Here is a 15,061-nt window from a genome sequence, read left to right on the forward strand (position 1 = left end):
TACAGCTGGATCTCATGGAGGCTTTTCCTCAAGGGAGGCTCCTTTCTCTGTGATAACTTCAGCTTGTGTCAAATTGACACAGAAAACCAGCCAGTACAATGTGTATGCGTATGTATGTATTATGCATGCATGCATGTATATATGTATGTATATATGTATGTATGTATGTATGTATGTATGTATGTATGTATGTATTATGAATGTATTTGCAGCATGTCGATGCCTGGTACCTGTATATGTTAATAGAGGGCATCAGATGCCCTGGAACTGGAGTTATAGATAGTTGTGAGTTGTTAGAAACTGGTCCTCTATAAGACCAGCCAGTGCTTTTAACCACTGAGCTATTTCTCCCGCCTTTGTTGTTGATCTTTTTGTTTAAAGAGTGATGAATGCTTTAACATTATGGGTACATAATTAAGGTTTGATTTTCTGGACTAGATAAGTTGCTTTTGACTCCAAATTTATGGTTCTTACTTCATCTATGCTGCCTTATGATGAAGATGAAAGTACACAGATCATGTAAGTTTACAGTTACAAACGTCCTTGTGCGTTGAGGGTGGAGGGGTTGAATAAAGGCCAGGTAAAGCACTATGCTGCACAGGTAGAATTCCAGACCCTGATGCCCCTTGTATGCTGCTCTATTATATAACCCTTCCATAGCGATGTTGCTATTTTGAATGGCTCTCGTGAAGCCTAGTCTGGCTTAGCTTAGCAGCATGAAGCAGAGGCTGGCTTTGAACTCCTGATCTTCATGCCCTGAGTGCTGGGATTATAGACAGGCACTACTCTGCCTCTTTACCACAGCAATTCTGTAGGTGTGTGAACTCAGTCCTCTTTCATAGATGAGGAGAGTGATGCGTGGAGATGTCAAAGCATACATCCAGGCCCTGTCAACAAACGCAAGAACTAGAAACGGACTAGCTATTCATGACTAGAGTTTTGCCTTTATTGTAGATGCTCCTATTATTCTAAATAAAGACTCACTTTAAACTTGTTTTTTGAATGAGCCAATGTTCAGTATAAACATGCAAAAGAAATCAACTGTTGAGGACTGTAGACACATAAAGCCAACCACGAACTTCAGTAAAGCACTGACTTATTAGCATCTTGCTGAGAAACCAGACTGCAAGTGAGCACACGGGAGAGGGTGTGTGCATGTTCTTTGCTATAGATAAAGAGCACCTGACAGGAAATCTACAAGGCATCAGCTACAAGCTCTTGGTTTGTGGCTGCAAAGGCAAGTCAATTGGGGTGTAGGCATACCATGTATTCGACATAGTGAACTCTAAGTAAAGTAGCTTGGGGAATGAAATCAACAGGGGTACAAGGATTTCAGGTATGAGTGTGCCTGTTTATTCGCCTTCCTGCTGTCCTCCATAGTGCCTGACCCCTTCCTGGATATGGAGAGATGTTTGGCCTGGATATTTGGCCTCAAATAGCCAAAGTTGGCCTCAAATTTGCTATGTAGCTGAGCATGACTTGGAGCTTTGCCCCTCCTGTCGCTCCCACAGAAGTATGCACTGCTGCACCTGGTGTAAACTACTCTGAGAAGCAACCAAAGGGTCTCCTGAATGCCAGCCAGGCATTTTCCTAAAAAAAACAGCACCCTCAGATATGTGAGTGGTGATTTGAATGAAAATGGCCTCCATAAGCTCATATGTTTGAATAGTGGCCCCCAGTTCATCACACTGGGAAATATTAGGAGATGGCCTTGTTAGAGATGATGGGTCACTGGTTGTATTAGTCAGGGTTCTCCAGAGGTCACAGAACCTATGGAATGTCTCTCTATATAGAGAGAATTTGATTTACAGTCTGTAGTCCAACTACCCCAACAATGGTCATCTGTGACTGGGAAGTCCAAGGATCTAGTAGTTTCTCAGTCCCATGAGGCTAGCTGTTTCACCTGATCTTCTGTAGAAGTAGAGTCCAACAGATGTGCTGGCAAGTAAGTGCAAGCAGGCGAAGAAGAGTGAATCTTCCTTCTTCCAAAGGCCTTATGTAGGTCTCCAGCAGAAGGTGTGGCCCAGACTAAAATTGTGTACCACCACACCTAGATCTGGGACTTGCTTTGTCCCAGGCTGACCTTGAACTTGGAAATCTCCTTGCCTTACTCTCCTGGGATTAAAGGCATGTACTACCTTGCCTGGGCCTAAGCTTTTCATAGCCACTATGCCTCAAGATCTCCATGCTAAGATTCAGGTCAGAAACTTGTGTCTTCCAGCCTCAAGATCTGGCTTAAAGGTGAGCCCTCCAATTCTGGATTGTGGTTCATTCCATACATCGTCAAACTGACAACCTGGAATAGCCACTATACTGGTTGTGGGTCTTGAGGTCTCAAGAAACCCCTGGCAAGCCCATGCTCTCTTATTACATCCTGTCTGCCGCTTAAGATGTTGGCTGTTCAGCTGTTCCTGTTGCCATGCCTTTGCTCCGCCATCATGGACTCTAACCCTTGGGAACTGTAAGCCCAATTAAATGCTTTCTTTTGTAAGTGTTCGCAGTCAGTGTTTTGTCATAGCAATTGAAAAGTATCTATACAGAAGCTGGTACCAGGAAGTGGGCTATTGCTGTGACAGACCTGCCTGGCCTTGCTGGGTTTTTTGTTTTTTTAAGAAATGTGGAAGACTTTGGGACTTTGAACTGGCAAAGCAGTTGAGTGCTGGGAGCAGAGCTTAATAGGTAATCCTAGCAGGATCTTGAAAGATAGTAGTGCTAAGTGCCATGAAGACTGTAAAGACTTAGCTCAAGAGCTTTCAGAGGGGTGCAACACTAGCAACTAAGCTACAGGTGATGCTTTTGGCAGAGAATGTGCCTTTTCTTTTCTACCTTTGTCCTAAGGATTAACCTGAAACTAAGTTAAAAGGTATTACATTAATTTCTTTGGGAGGGGAGATCTCAAGACATCCTGATATTGACTCTGTCGCATGGTTACGAATAATCACTCTTATGAGGGTCTACAATGAAAACAAAAACAAAAAACAATCAGGCCAAGAAGAAATAGAAAATGTACAATTTGAAGAGAAAAATAGCACCAGGAAATAAAATGTAGCTGAGGTTTGTCCTGGAAGAGAAGAGGAGACCAAGGAAAGGCCTAACCTGTACTGGAGTAAGAGCAGGGTGCCCTCGGGGTGAAAAGCCCAGGCAGCCAAACTTCCAGTTTATGAGAGCAAACAACTTAAGGAATTTTCTGCTCCTAAAAGGGAAAGGCTCTGAAAATGTGATTCAAGGGAGCCAGGTTCCACCCCAAGTCAGAGATCAAACTTAACAAGTTCGTCCATGTGGTTTTGGCCTCAGAGTCATGAGGGATACATAAGTAAAAGGATTATGGAATCTTCCTTTGGAGAATAGAAAATTGCAGGGTCTAGAACATGGAGAGGTGGCTTAGCACTTGCTGCTCTTGCAGTGGATCTGGGTTTGGTTCCTGGCAGCTATCTAGTGATTCGTAAGCATCCAAGGTTACAGTTCCTCTTCTGACCTCATGGGCACCAGGCATGAGCATGGTACACATAGATACAACAGGCAAACACTTGGTAACATAAAATAAGTAAATTCCTGCTGGGTGGTGGTGGTGGTGGTGGTGCACGCCTTTAATCCCAGCACTTGGGAGGCAGAGGCAGGCAGATTTCTGAGTTCGAGGCCAGCCTGGTCTACAAAGTGAGTTCCAGGACAGCCAGGGCTATACAGAGAAACCCTGTCTCAAACAAACAAAACAAAACAAAACAAAAAAGTAAATTACTTAAAGAATAATTTTTCTCAAGATAAATTCTCAGTATGGCCTCTACGTAGAACAGGCCAGACACAAACTCACAGACATCCACCTGTTTCTGCCACCCAAATACTGAAATTAAAGGTTTGCACCAACAATCCCTGCAATATTTAAAAGGAAAAAAAAATTAAAGATCTATTTTTCCATATCTTCAGAAGCTAGGAATTATATAACATTTCCAAACTTGAAAAATATATGTATTTATATGCATGTATATGCACATATACATGTGCACATATTTCTTACAAGCTTCTGCTAACTTATAGGTAAAGAGAATATCCTCTTTGATTTACATAATTGATGAATTTGAGCTTTTTCACATGGGTCATTCATAATTATTTTTACTAATATTTGCTAATATTTCTGAAATGATAATGGAATTGTAAATTTCATTTTTGTTCATTTTCAAAAATTAGGTGTGGGGGGGGGCTGTGCGGACGGTTTAGGACAACTTTGTTGAATTAGTTCTTTTCTTCTGTCTTTACATGGGTTTCTGTAAACAACTTTTAAAATGTAAGGGCTAGAGAGATGGCACATGCACGGGTTATGAGAACTTGCTGCTCTTGGAGAGGATCTAGGTTATATTCCTAGCACCCACATGTGGCCCGAAACTGTCAGTAACTCTAGTACCAGGGGATCCAATGCCCTTTTCTGGCATCCTTGGGCACCAGACATTCACATGGTACATATACATGCATGTAGGCAAAACACCCATTCACATAAAATAAAATAAAATAAAATAAAATAAAATAAAATAAAATATATTTTTTCTTTTTTAAATTCTAAAGAGTAGGAATTAAGAGACCTGAATATTTTCTCTCCCTCTCTCTATTCCTCCCTCTCCTTTCCTTCTTTCTTTCCTTTCTTTCTTTCCTTCTGTCTGTCTGTCTCTCTTGCTCCCCTTCCTCCCCAACCTCTCTCTTTCTGAGACAGGTTTTCATGTAATCCCAGGAGAGCCTCAAACTTACTATGATGATCTTGAACTCTTTGATCCTTGCTTTTTCCTCACATTAGTGGATTATAGGCCTGCACCATCTGCCCTGTCTATGCAGACATGGGGATGAACTCTAGGCTTTATGCATAGCAGGCCACCACCTTACCACCTGAGCTACATCCCTAATTTTTTTTTTTTCTTTTTGGAGGGTTGGGGTGAAGTCATGCTCTTATGTAGATCTGGCTGGACTTAGACTGCCTACATAGGGAAAATTAACTGGTCCTCCAGTTCCTCCCTCCACCTCCAAACGACAAAGATTCCAGGTGTATGCTGTCATGATGAGGACTGGATTTTAGTCTTTCCCACCACGAAAAGTGGAACACATTTTGACTGTAAGCCATTTACTCTCTGTAGTCTTGAATTTCTTTTTCTTATATAAAATAAGCTAAAAATACTCACCTGAATCGTTGCCCTATTTTCCTCATAAGAATCAAATGAAGATATCTATGTGTAAACCAGTTCCTGAATCACTCTTATTATCGATATTAACACACTGTTTGAAACATGTCTGTGACTAACAGGCATGAGCAAGCTGATATGGACATTGAACTTGAAAACACTGTTAGGCACTTAAAAAATAATATGTGATACAGTTCAAACAAGTCACTGGACACTGCAGCAAATGTGGCTTATGTGTCATTTTAAAATTAAATTCATGTAGTTTGTATGTTAAGTTCCACATTTTCTAAATCTTTTCTTTTTTTTTTAATGTGAAGTGAATGTATGAATACCATAGTTTATTTCCTTTCAGGGTAACTTTTGCGGCATATAGAAAGAAAAAAAGTTAAACCAGGATCACAATTTTGTACTAAGTCTTCTAACCAACAACAGGCTATTTTTATATTTAATTATAAAATCCTGAAAAATGGTTTGAAATTGACTAACATATAATAATGGGAAATGTTATTTACCAAAACAGTCTTTATTTCTTAATCACTTATTTTCACTTGTTAAAACTACCTTTTATTTATTCTATAACAATTTCATTCATGCATGCAATGTATCCTGATCTTCTCTACCCCACTTCATTTATTTTTTTAAACGTTTAATTATGTGTGTTTGGGGGTGGGAACGCACATGTGAGTGCCGTTTGTCAAAGGAAGCCAAGACATAGGGGTGGATACCCTAGAGTTGTGCTTATAGGAAGTTGCGAGCCATCTGATTAAGGTGCGGGCATGGGTGCGGAGAACCAAATTCCGTGCTCTAAAACAGTGTTCTTCACTGCTGAGCCATCTCTCCAGCCCCCATATCCACCTCTTTAGTCATTTCTTTTCAATTACTTTCTTTATCTTTATCATCTCTTACAGGCTTTTTCGATGTCTGTTTCCTTCATGTAAAATCTAAGAGGAGGGATTAGAGAGAGAAAACTGTGAGCATTGTTTTTTTTAATATTTATTTATTTATTTTATGTATGTAAGTACACTGTCACTGTCTTCAGGCACACCAGAAGAGGGCGTCAGATCCCATTACAGATGGTTGTGAGCCACCATGTGGTGGCTGGGAATTGAACTCATGACCCCTGGAAGAACAGTCAGTGCCTTTAACCACTGAGCCATCTCTCCAACTCAACTGTGAGCATTTTAAGGCTTTAAGTATATATTGTTAACATATGAATTGGCCAGGTATGGTGGTCCACATCTGTAAGCCCAGCACATCTGACAGGAGGGGCAGGAAGATTAACAGTTCTGGGCCACTAGATCACCAGGCCAGCCTAGTTCCAGGTCTGATGCTAGTTTGGGCTTCATAGAGAAACCTTATCAAAACAAAACAAAATCATGTGTTATTTTAAAAATTTCTACCAAGAATATAATTTGGTTGTATAGTATCTATCACCAGGCCACGTAATCTTTTTTCTTTAGTCATTTTTGAATTATAAAATTACTCAAAATTTTAAAAATATTTCAACATAGCAATGTAAGAAACTATTTTGATGTGCACTGGAAGTGATGTACACATCCAACAGATCAGACCTGGGATCTCATGGGTATTGTGGCTTATAATGAATTTTTTTCCCCTATGTACTTTGCCACCTAGTCACAGCCCTAGCTCATGAATTTAAAATTTTAAAACATTGATTAAAATATTTTTTAAATAGCATAGACATGTGTCAAATAAGGTAAAGAAAAAATCTTGAAGATGGTATGAGAGCCGTGTTACACACTGTTGTGGAGATTCTAGGGCCCCCTGTCCCTGACCAGGTAGTTCTGGGCCTGACCAAGCGCCTTCCCATCTCTAGACTTCGGTTTGAATCTAAGTAGTAAGACTTTGCGAATGCTGGTCCTCCTGTGAGACAGCACACTTCTACAAAAGGGCATTTTCTTGGTGAGTCTTTTGGTCAGAATCTTGGTTCACCTAACAATAACTTGACAGTTGTTCTCTTTCCCGTTTCTGTTTTTGTTTCCCATACCGAGGATTGAACCCAGTACCTTGTGCATGCTAGGCAGTGGTTCGCCCACAGAGCTACACCTCCTAACTCTGATTATTTTTCAGAAAGACCCAAGTAAGAATTTCATATTGTCACTTACAGCAAAATACAGTTTTGAAAATGAACGCCGAGAAATTTATTTTTAACAAAATGCTATCCCCAAATATCTTCACTGGAGAACCAAAAAAGCTTAAACCAATCAGATACTCTTCATTGGTCAAATCCTATATTGCTTTTATATAAGTTTAAAAAAAAGACAAAAAGATTAAAATTCCTCTAATCAAGGAATGTAATTCTGCAGTCAGTCCAGAAAGTACATCATGTATCAACGTTTTGACTCATCTTCCCTCATTTATCATTGTATCCTAGCTAACATTATGATACATTGTAAACACTAAACAATTCTTCAGTGGTTAAATGATAGCACAGGTGTTTCATATTATAGTAACTAGTGTGATGGAAATGTAAATTTAACTTCTACCTATGTAAGGAAAACTTTCGGAAGCATATGAGAATATAACTATTGAAATATCTTCTTGGGTATCTAAAGTTATATACACACACACACACACACACACACAAAGATTTACGTAGAGTAAGTTTAATGTAACATTACAATTTCTCTTCCACTGAGAGCTGTGCAGACTAAGGGATTGTGTATCTCTGCCTTCTTTAGGTTCCTAGGTATGGACGCCAGTTAACCAGGTACATGTTTGAATCTGGGCTATGAAAATGTATCTTTTTCTATTATAACATAAAGGTGTGCTAGTGACTTCATTGTCTTTAATACTTGTAAGACTTGTAATTAGGGCTGGGAAGATGGCTCAGATGAGCACCAACTACTCTTCCAGAAGTCCTGGGTTCAATTCCCAGCAACCACATGCTGGCTCACAACCATCTGTAATGGGACCTGATGTCCTCTTTTGGTGTGTCTGAAGAGAGCAATGTGTACTCATATACATTAAATAAATAAATAAATCTTTTTTAAAAAGACAGAAATTTAAAAGAAAAAAGACTTGTAATTAGGTTAGTGGTGATATACTACAAGTGCCTTTAGTTCCAGCATTTGGAAAAAAGAGGCAGGGGTACCCCTGTGAGTTCAAGGCTAGCCTGGGCTACAGAGCAAGTTTCAGGACCACCAATGCTACATAGAGAAAAAACCCTGTCTTGGAAAAAAAATCATAATTCATATAACAAAACATATGATTTTCAGAAAACTGGTTGAAGACTCACAGTGTCTTCAAAACAAGAGTAAAGGTCTTAAGAATTAAAAATAATTTGTTGGGAATCATTCGTTTAGCACACAAAAGGAATTTTACATAGATGGAAGGGCCAGTGAGTTGAGAGCTGTGCAGCAAATGTTTAAATGTTTGAGGATGGAGTAATTATGGTTTCTGAAAAAGCCATGGTCTTTATTCATCTGCTCTTTGTTTTGCTAAAAATCATCATCTTGAACAATTTTCCAGCTAGAATTTAGATAGCAACTGGAATTTTTTCTCTTTACACTTTAGAATTCTGGAAAGAAGGAATATATATATATATTCCTTTATATATATGTGTGTGTGTGTGTGTGTGTATGAATTCTTTGAATTCTAGCTCTATGAATTAGAATTCTGGAAAAAGTATATATATATATATATATATATGCATCATTATTCAAATGATGAAATTAGAATAGCAACAATTATTTCTGTTGAAATTCTTTTTAATATAGACTGTGGCCCAACAGTTTTTTTTTAAATTCTCTCCTATAGAATTAATAGAAACCCCTTTCCCTCGGTAAACACTTTTCTTTAAGAAATTGGGTGTCTTCTTTTTATTTGAAAAGGCCTTATTAAGCAAAATGATTTATAGACTACCCCCATCCTCCTAGTGTCAGGCAAGTATGAAGGTCCTAGCTGCTCAGGTCACCCCGGTTACAGGAGTTCCGCTTCTTGAACTAAAATTGCAAGATTTATTATTCTATTAACGTTCATAAAGTCACTCTTTTGATGAGCCATAATTTCTCTTTATGAAGAGTCTGTGTGCCAGTCACTCATGACATAGGAGAAGAAAAGTCCGGACTTTCAACATATTCTTATTCTCTAGACCATTAATAAAGTCTTGAAATCCCATCTGACTCCAGGGGATAATGGCATAAGGTATAGTATCAAACAGTAAATTTCAGAGAGTCAATGTGTCCATCAGAGACATCCTTCACATGGATGCCTGTGTGTTAAACCTAAACTTTCCCCCTTTATATTAAAAAAGAGAAAGAAAGAAGTCGAGTGCCAGCTCTCTTGATGGAGAACATAACCCACTAGCCAAGCTTGCATTATCTTTGTGAATATTTGTAGGGAGTGAAACAGCAGGAGGTGTGAACTTTCTCCTGCTTATCTAAATGGTCTGCTAATGGCAAAACCTAATTACAGTTACTTAAGTACCAAGTTTATTAAGGTATTCACCAAATCCTCCAGCCACGGGGCTTCCCCTCAATGTCCCACCTTCACCCCACCCCCACCCCAAACAGTGCAATTTCCCCACTTTAGGCTTAATGTCCTTCATTTATTTTAGGTGGGGAGTTAGGGAACTTGGAACTTCTAAAAGTAGTAAACCCAAAAGAGACTGTAGCATCATGAATAGAAATTTTAGTCTACGCCGGAGTTTTACAATTGTTTGCTTCTCAGCTTTGGAAAGTCAGCTTGCTTCTTTACCAGAAGGTTCAGTTTGTCCTCTACAGATCATCCATCCCTTCTTTGGTGACCTATTTGGGATGGAAAGTCAAAAGCACCCCAAAGCAACCCTCCCTAGAAGCGCGAGGAGCCATCATCTCCCCATCAGCGCCAGGATCTCCTGGCAGTCTTTGTCCCTTCTAGACGTGGTAGCTTGGAGAGGAGGTTTGGTTTCCAAGGATTGGAGCGTTTGAAGGGCGGGGCCATCTCCAAGTCCATCTCCCCCACCCCCCCTTTTTTGTCCTCTTCTCCTGGGACGAGAGGGCGGAGCAAGGTCCCCTGCGGCCGCGTACGGAGCTCTCTCAATGTCGGTCGCTCGAGGTGAGTGTTGGCCAGGGCGGTAGCCCGTGGCGTCGCGCCGTGCCGCAGGTTCATTTGTGGAGTTCACCGCAGCCGCTCCGCCAGCGGCTTCCCCGGCCTGTGCCAAGTGGGTTTACGAGGTCGGAGGCGTGTTGGGGCGCGCTGGCGCTGGCGCAAGGCTCCTCCCCAGGGCTCATTCCCCCGACCGCGAAAACCCTGGAAACCCCAGGTTTCCTCTGACCTCCGCTCCTTCCTTGCCGCTGCGTCTCCGCGCCCCGGGAGGGAGCAAGGGGGAGGGGAGGGCGCTCCTCGTCCCTGCACTTCCGAACCACGCCAGCCCACAAGGTACCTTCACGTCGAGGAAGATATTTATAGCAGCCTCGGAAAGCTAGCAGTTGATAGGAGCTTTCAATCTGAAATACGTTTATTATTATTATCATCATCATTATTTTGCCCAGTTGCAGAGCTTTTGACAGCAAAAAAGTCAGCTTTTTATTAAAGACAAAGAGGTAAATTATCAGTCGGGACAGTGCAGACCTGGCGCGCTTCCTCTCTTGGCCACGAGGAATTGATGGGGGAGCGGCGGTCAGCACTCAGACACCCTTGGGGTCCTGGTGGGGAGGAGCCCCGGGCCGGTAGACTTGCTCAGGTCCCTCTGGCACCTGGAAAGAAGGGAGTCTTCCCCCTTTGCACAAAGCCAGTAGGATTTCACTGCTGAGCAGCCTCGCAGATCTTTCCTTTCTTCCTCTGCTTTCTTTGACTCCCCGCTCCCTTGCGCTGGAGTCCTTTCTCCTCGCTCTTCTCTCCCTGACTTCCCCCTCCCCTCCCCTTCCCTCCTTTCCTCCCCCTCCTTTCTTTTCCACCGCACGCGTAGTGTCATTTATTTATTTATTTATCACCCCCAGCCATCAACACCCTTTTAGGACTCCCAAGCTTTTCAATGTGAGTGGGAGGAGAAAAGGGCAGGAAGTGTTGACTGGAAGGGGGTTAGATCGTGCGTCAGGGTGAGACATTCTGCCCTGGAATACACAATCGGGAAAATCTTGGGAATTGAGGATTTTAGATGTGCTTAGGAAATGCCGCTATCTGATGAGATCCAACTCCGTGCGCGTCTCCTCTGCTTTTATTGTATGGGTTTACCCCTCTAGCCGCCAGGACTGTGGGGGAGGGGAAAGGGGCAAGTATTAAAGAGGGCCATCTCGCCCAAGATCCTCAACACCGCGCCTTCACCGGATGCGCGCTCCTCTATGCGAAGGAATCCAGCAACAACCCCTAATTCAGAGGCGGACAAAAGAAACTTTAATTAAGGTCTCTGCCCCGCGCGCTGCGCTGCGTGCTTTTTCTCTCTTGGGGCTGTTGATGTCCAACTAGAGGATCTGAGAAATAGAAATGGTACCACCAGCTCATGCCCTTGAACTTCAATTGCTCCTGACTTGCTGTATTGATTTTTTTCTTCTCTATTTTGTTGTTGTTGTTTTTGGTACTGTAGCCCCCCTCCCCCCAACCATCCTAAATTTGATTAAAGCCTTAGGAGATCTTTAACCTGGTAAACGGGGCGGGGGTGGAAACCCACTTCTTGGGGAAAGAATTGTCCTAAACAGACAGGTTTTTTTTGGGGGGGGGGATATTACACTAAATAAAAATTCAAGGTGTGATGCTGCAGTTTGGCTCTCTTGTTTTCAACACCATGGCACCTTATCATTAGGAGCGATGATTGTTACTTTCTAAGCCTTTGGAGGATCAGCCGGAAAGTGCAAACAATGTGCAAACAACGCGGGATGTGGGGGTGGAAAGTTATTTAAGTACGACCCCCAGCACCCCCAGCCTTGGTGCACCGGTCAAAACATTTCCCAAGTTCGGAAAAGAAAGTGGTGGCTTCTAGATCAGAATGATGGGTTCCTTCTCCTTTCCATAACAGAAGAGACATAAAACGCACAATGAGCCTTTAGAGGGCGAAGGCTTAAAAATACGTGCCAGCAATGGACAACTTGAGCCCTTCACTGAAGATACACTGCAAGCTGGAAAGGAATTAAAAAGCCCCACGTGGTTGATCTGGGTTTAGACTTGCAACCTTCAGTTCTTTGCAAAGATTGGCCTCTAGATGGATACATTTGAGGGACCCTCTGGAGCCAGGGTTGGGCGCCTGGGGCAGAGCTGATGCTGCGAGCATTTAGAGCAGCGGGGCAGGGTCCCCACTAGGGGCTTGTTTCTCTGGCCAGGGAGGCCGGGCGCCTCCTGGACGCGAGAGCGCACGCCTGGGACCCGGCGGTCGCGCTTCTCACACCGCCTTTTCAGCAGGTCTTTATTCATCTCATCTCTCTCTCTCTCCCTTCTCCACCTCCTGTGCCTCCTTCTCCTCCTCTTCCTCCTCCTCCTCCACCACCACCTCCTCCTCCGCCGCCGCCGCCACCTCCTCCTCTTACATCTCACTGGCCTGGCTCTGTGTTGTTCAGAGTGACAAAGACAATGTCCCAGCCTTAACTTTGCAACCACCTTGCCTCCTTCTGGGGTTCAGCGCGGGAGGGGGGCGGGCAACAGACGCAGCTTCAGCATCTCCTCCAGCTTCTCCTGCGCTTCTTCAGCTCTTGGATAATTCTTCCCATTTTCTCCCAGCCCTTTTCTCATTTCTTTCTTTCTTTCCCTTCCTTTCTCCTGCACGTTGTTGTTATTAGAAAGGCTTCGCGCACCCCCTGGTGCTCCGGCGTTTTGTGTGGCAGGAGAAGATTGTCTTCTCTCTTTCTGTCTTGCTTTCTCTCTCCTCTGGTTGCTCATTATTCAGAGAGAGACATAGAGGGAGGGAGAGAGAGAGAGAGCGCGCGCGAGGGAGAGGGAGGAGAGGAGAGGAGAGGAGAGGAGAGAGAGAGAGAGAGAGAGAGAGAGAGAGAGAGAGAGAGAGGGAGAGAGAGAGAGAGCGCGAGAGCACATTAAGGCCTTTTCACTCTGGGAGAGTGGCAGGGGGGGGGAGAGACTTTTAATTTGCTGCTTGTGGACGTTGTACATCGTGGTGCGCACTAGGCTCCGCACCACGATGTACAACGTCCACAAGCANGAGAGAGAGAGAGAGAGAGAGGAGGGGGAGGGAGGGAGGGAGAGGGGAGAGAGACGGATATCTCAGGTCATCTGCAGCTGCAGCGAGTCTGAGGAGCCGAGGAAGGCAGGGAAGATGGCGATCCTCCATTGCTGAGACCCGGCAGAAGCACATGAGACTCCCAAACAACTTCCACAACAATAACCCGAGCAGGAAGAGGAGAAAGAGAAAGAGGATAAGGAGGCGGTGGGGCTGGAGAACCCGAAGCACCTCCCGGCGCCGGGACGCTTCTTCTGTAAGTTACTGCAATTAACCACCACCTCTGGGGTGGTCTGAGTGCTCCGGGGAGGAGAGCGCGGGGCGGTGGAGGCACAAACGCGCTCATTCATTCGGCCAAGAAGGGCTGGCGGCGCGGGGAGGAGAGGAAGTCCCCTGCATGGGCTGGCTAGGAGGAGAGAGAAGAAGCTAAAGAGAGACCGAGGAGGAGGAGAAGGAGGAGGAGGGGGAGGAGGGAGAGCAGCTGGGGGAGGAGGAAGAGGAGGAGAAGAAGCTAGGGAGGAAGAGGAGAAGGTGGTGGTAGCTGTGGAGGTGGCTGTGCTTTTCCTGCTGGCTGCTCCTTCTGCTGGGGGGGGGGGCGACGAGCCCTGTGGCTTAATTAATTTCGTGTAGTTCTGTGAAGAGAGAAGAGAGAGAGAGAGAGAGTGAGAGAGAGAGAGAGAGAGAGAGAGAAATGAAAGATGAGTGAGGAGAGAGCTGGAGGCTTAGGACGGATGCTCTGAGTGTGGGGACAGGAGTAGGGACAGAGAAGGGGGGCGGAAGGCTGGAGGCCAGGAGAGACCTGAGCCCCAGCCAGAGGGAGCGAGCAAGGGGTCAGAGAAGGGAGCGCTCGGAGCGAGCGGCCCCGACCTGAGCGGGTTGACCTCTTTCTTTCTCTGTCCCTCTGCTTCCTTTCCCCTCCTCTGTCTGCCTGTCCCCTGCCCGATGGCAAAGCCGTGCGGATTGGCACCCCCCTCTTCCTCAGGTATTTGGCTCTCTCTCTCTCTCTCTCTCTCTCTCTCTCTCTCTCTCTCTCTCTCTCTCTCCCCCTCTCTCTCTCTCCCCTCTCTCTCCGAAGTTGGGATGCGGGGTCTGGATGTGTCGAGGGGGTGGCTGCCGCCGCTGCTGCTGGGGAGGAGAGAGGCAGCAAGGGGGGGGGCTGCTTGCCGGGTGGGGGCGCAGGTTGAGGGACAGCTGAGGAGCTGTCTCCAGGCTGAAGGTTCAGAAGCGTCGGTTGCAGGAGGACAACGGTTTCTGGAGAGGAGAAGCCATTACACACGCTCCTCTGAGGCTGGGAGAAAGGAAGGCAGGGGCCTGGAGTGGGGGTGGGGGGGTCTCACTCCTGGTGCGGTTCCCAGGGGTCTGCCCTCCCACCAGGCACGGGGGAAGCCTCAGCCGCCCCCCATTGGAGCAGCCCCTCTCTTTCCCTTTCTTTATCTCCCTGTCCTCCATTTGCAAGCTGTCTGCTTTGGTTCCAGTCCAGACTCCAAAACACAAAGCTCCTTCTCACGTTCATTCTCCAGGCTGTTCACCATTCCTGAAGGAACCCTGGTTTTCTTTTCATTGTGGCTCCTAACCTACAGAGAGGGAGGGGAGGAGGTTGTCTGGAGTTCCTTTTAAAAATCCTCCCAACCTAAAAAAAAAAAAAAAAAAAAAAAAAAAAAAAAAAAAAAAAAAAAAAAAAAAAAAAAAAGAGAAAGAAAAAAAAAAAAGTTTCATTTTTAAGCATGCGCCTGGGATGGGGAAAGACCAACCAGTTGGGGCTTTCTCCAGGGCTCCCGGGGGCTGTGTCTGAGCGTCT

The 15,061-nt window shown here is 44.6% G+C and overlaps 1 protein-coding gene across 2 annotated transcripts in view; it reads left to right on the forward strand.

Moving 5' to 3' along the window:
• Positions 1-13,289: 13,289 nt before the first annotated feature.
• Znf462 (zinc finger protein 462) overlaps positions 13,290-15,061 on the forward strand; it is a 135,586-nt gene continuing 133,814 nt past the window's right edge. Inside the window, exon 1 of one of the 2 annotated variants that reach the window (XM_029476290.1) lies at positions 13,290-13,519. The gene's annotated coding sequence lies outside the window, so the exon portion shown is untranslated. The remainder of the gene's footprint in view (positions 13,520-15,061) is intronic. The other variant, XM_029476288.1, reaches the window with a different exon arrangement.

This window comes from Mus caroli, chromosome 4 (genome assembly GCF_900094665.2).
Source record: "Mus caroli chromosome 4, CAROLI_EIJ_v1.1, whole genome shotgun sequence".
Lineage (NCBI taxonomy): Eukaryota > Metazoa > Chordata > Mammalia > Rodentia > Muridae > Mus > Mus caroli.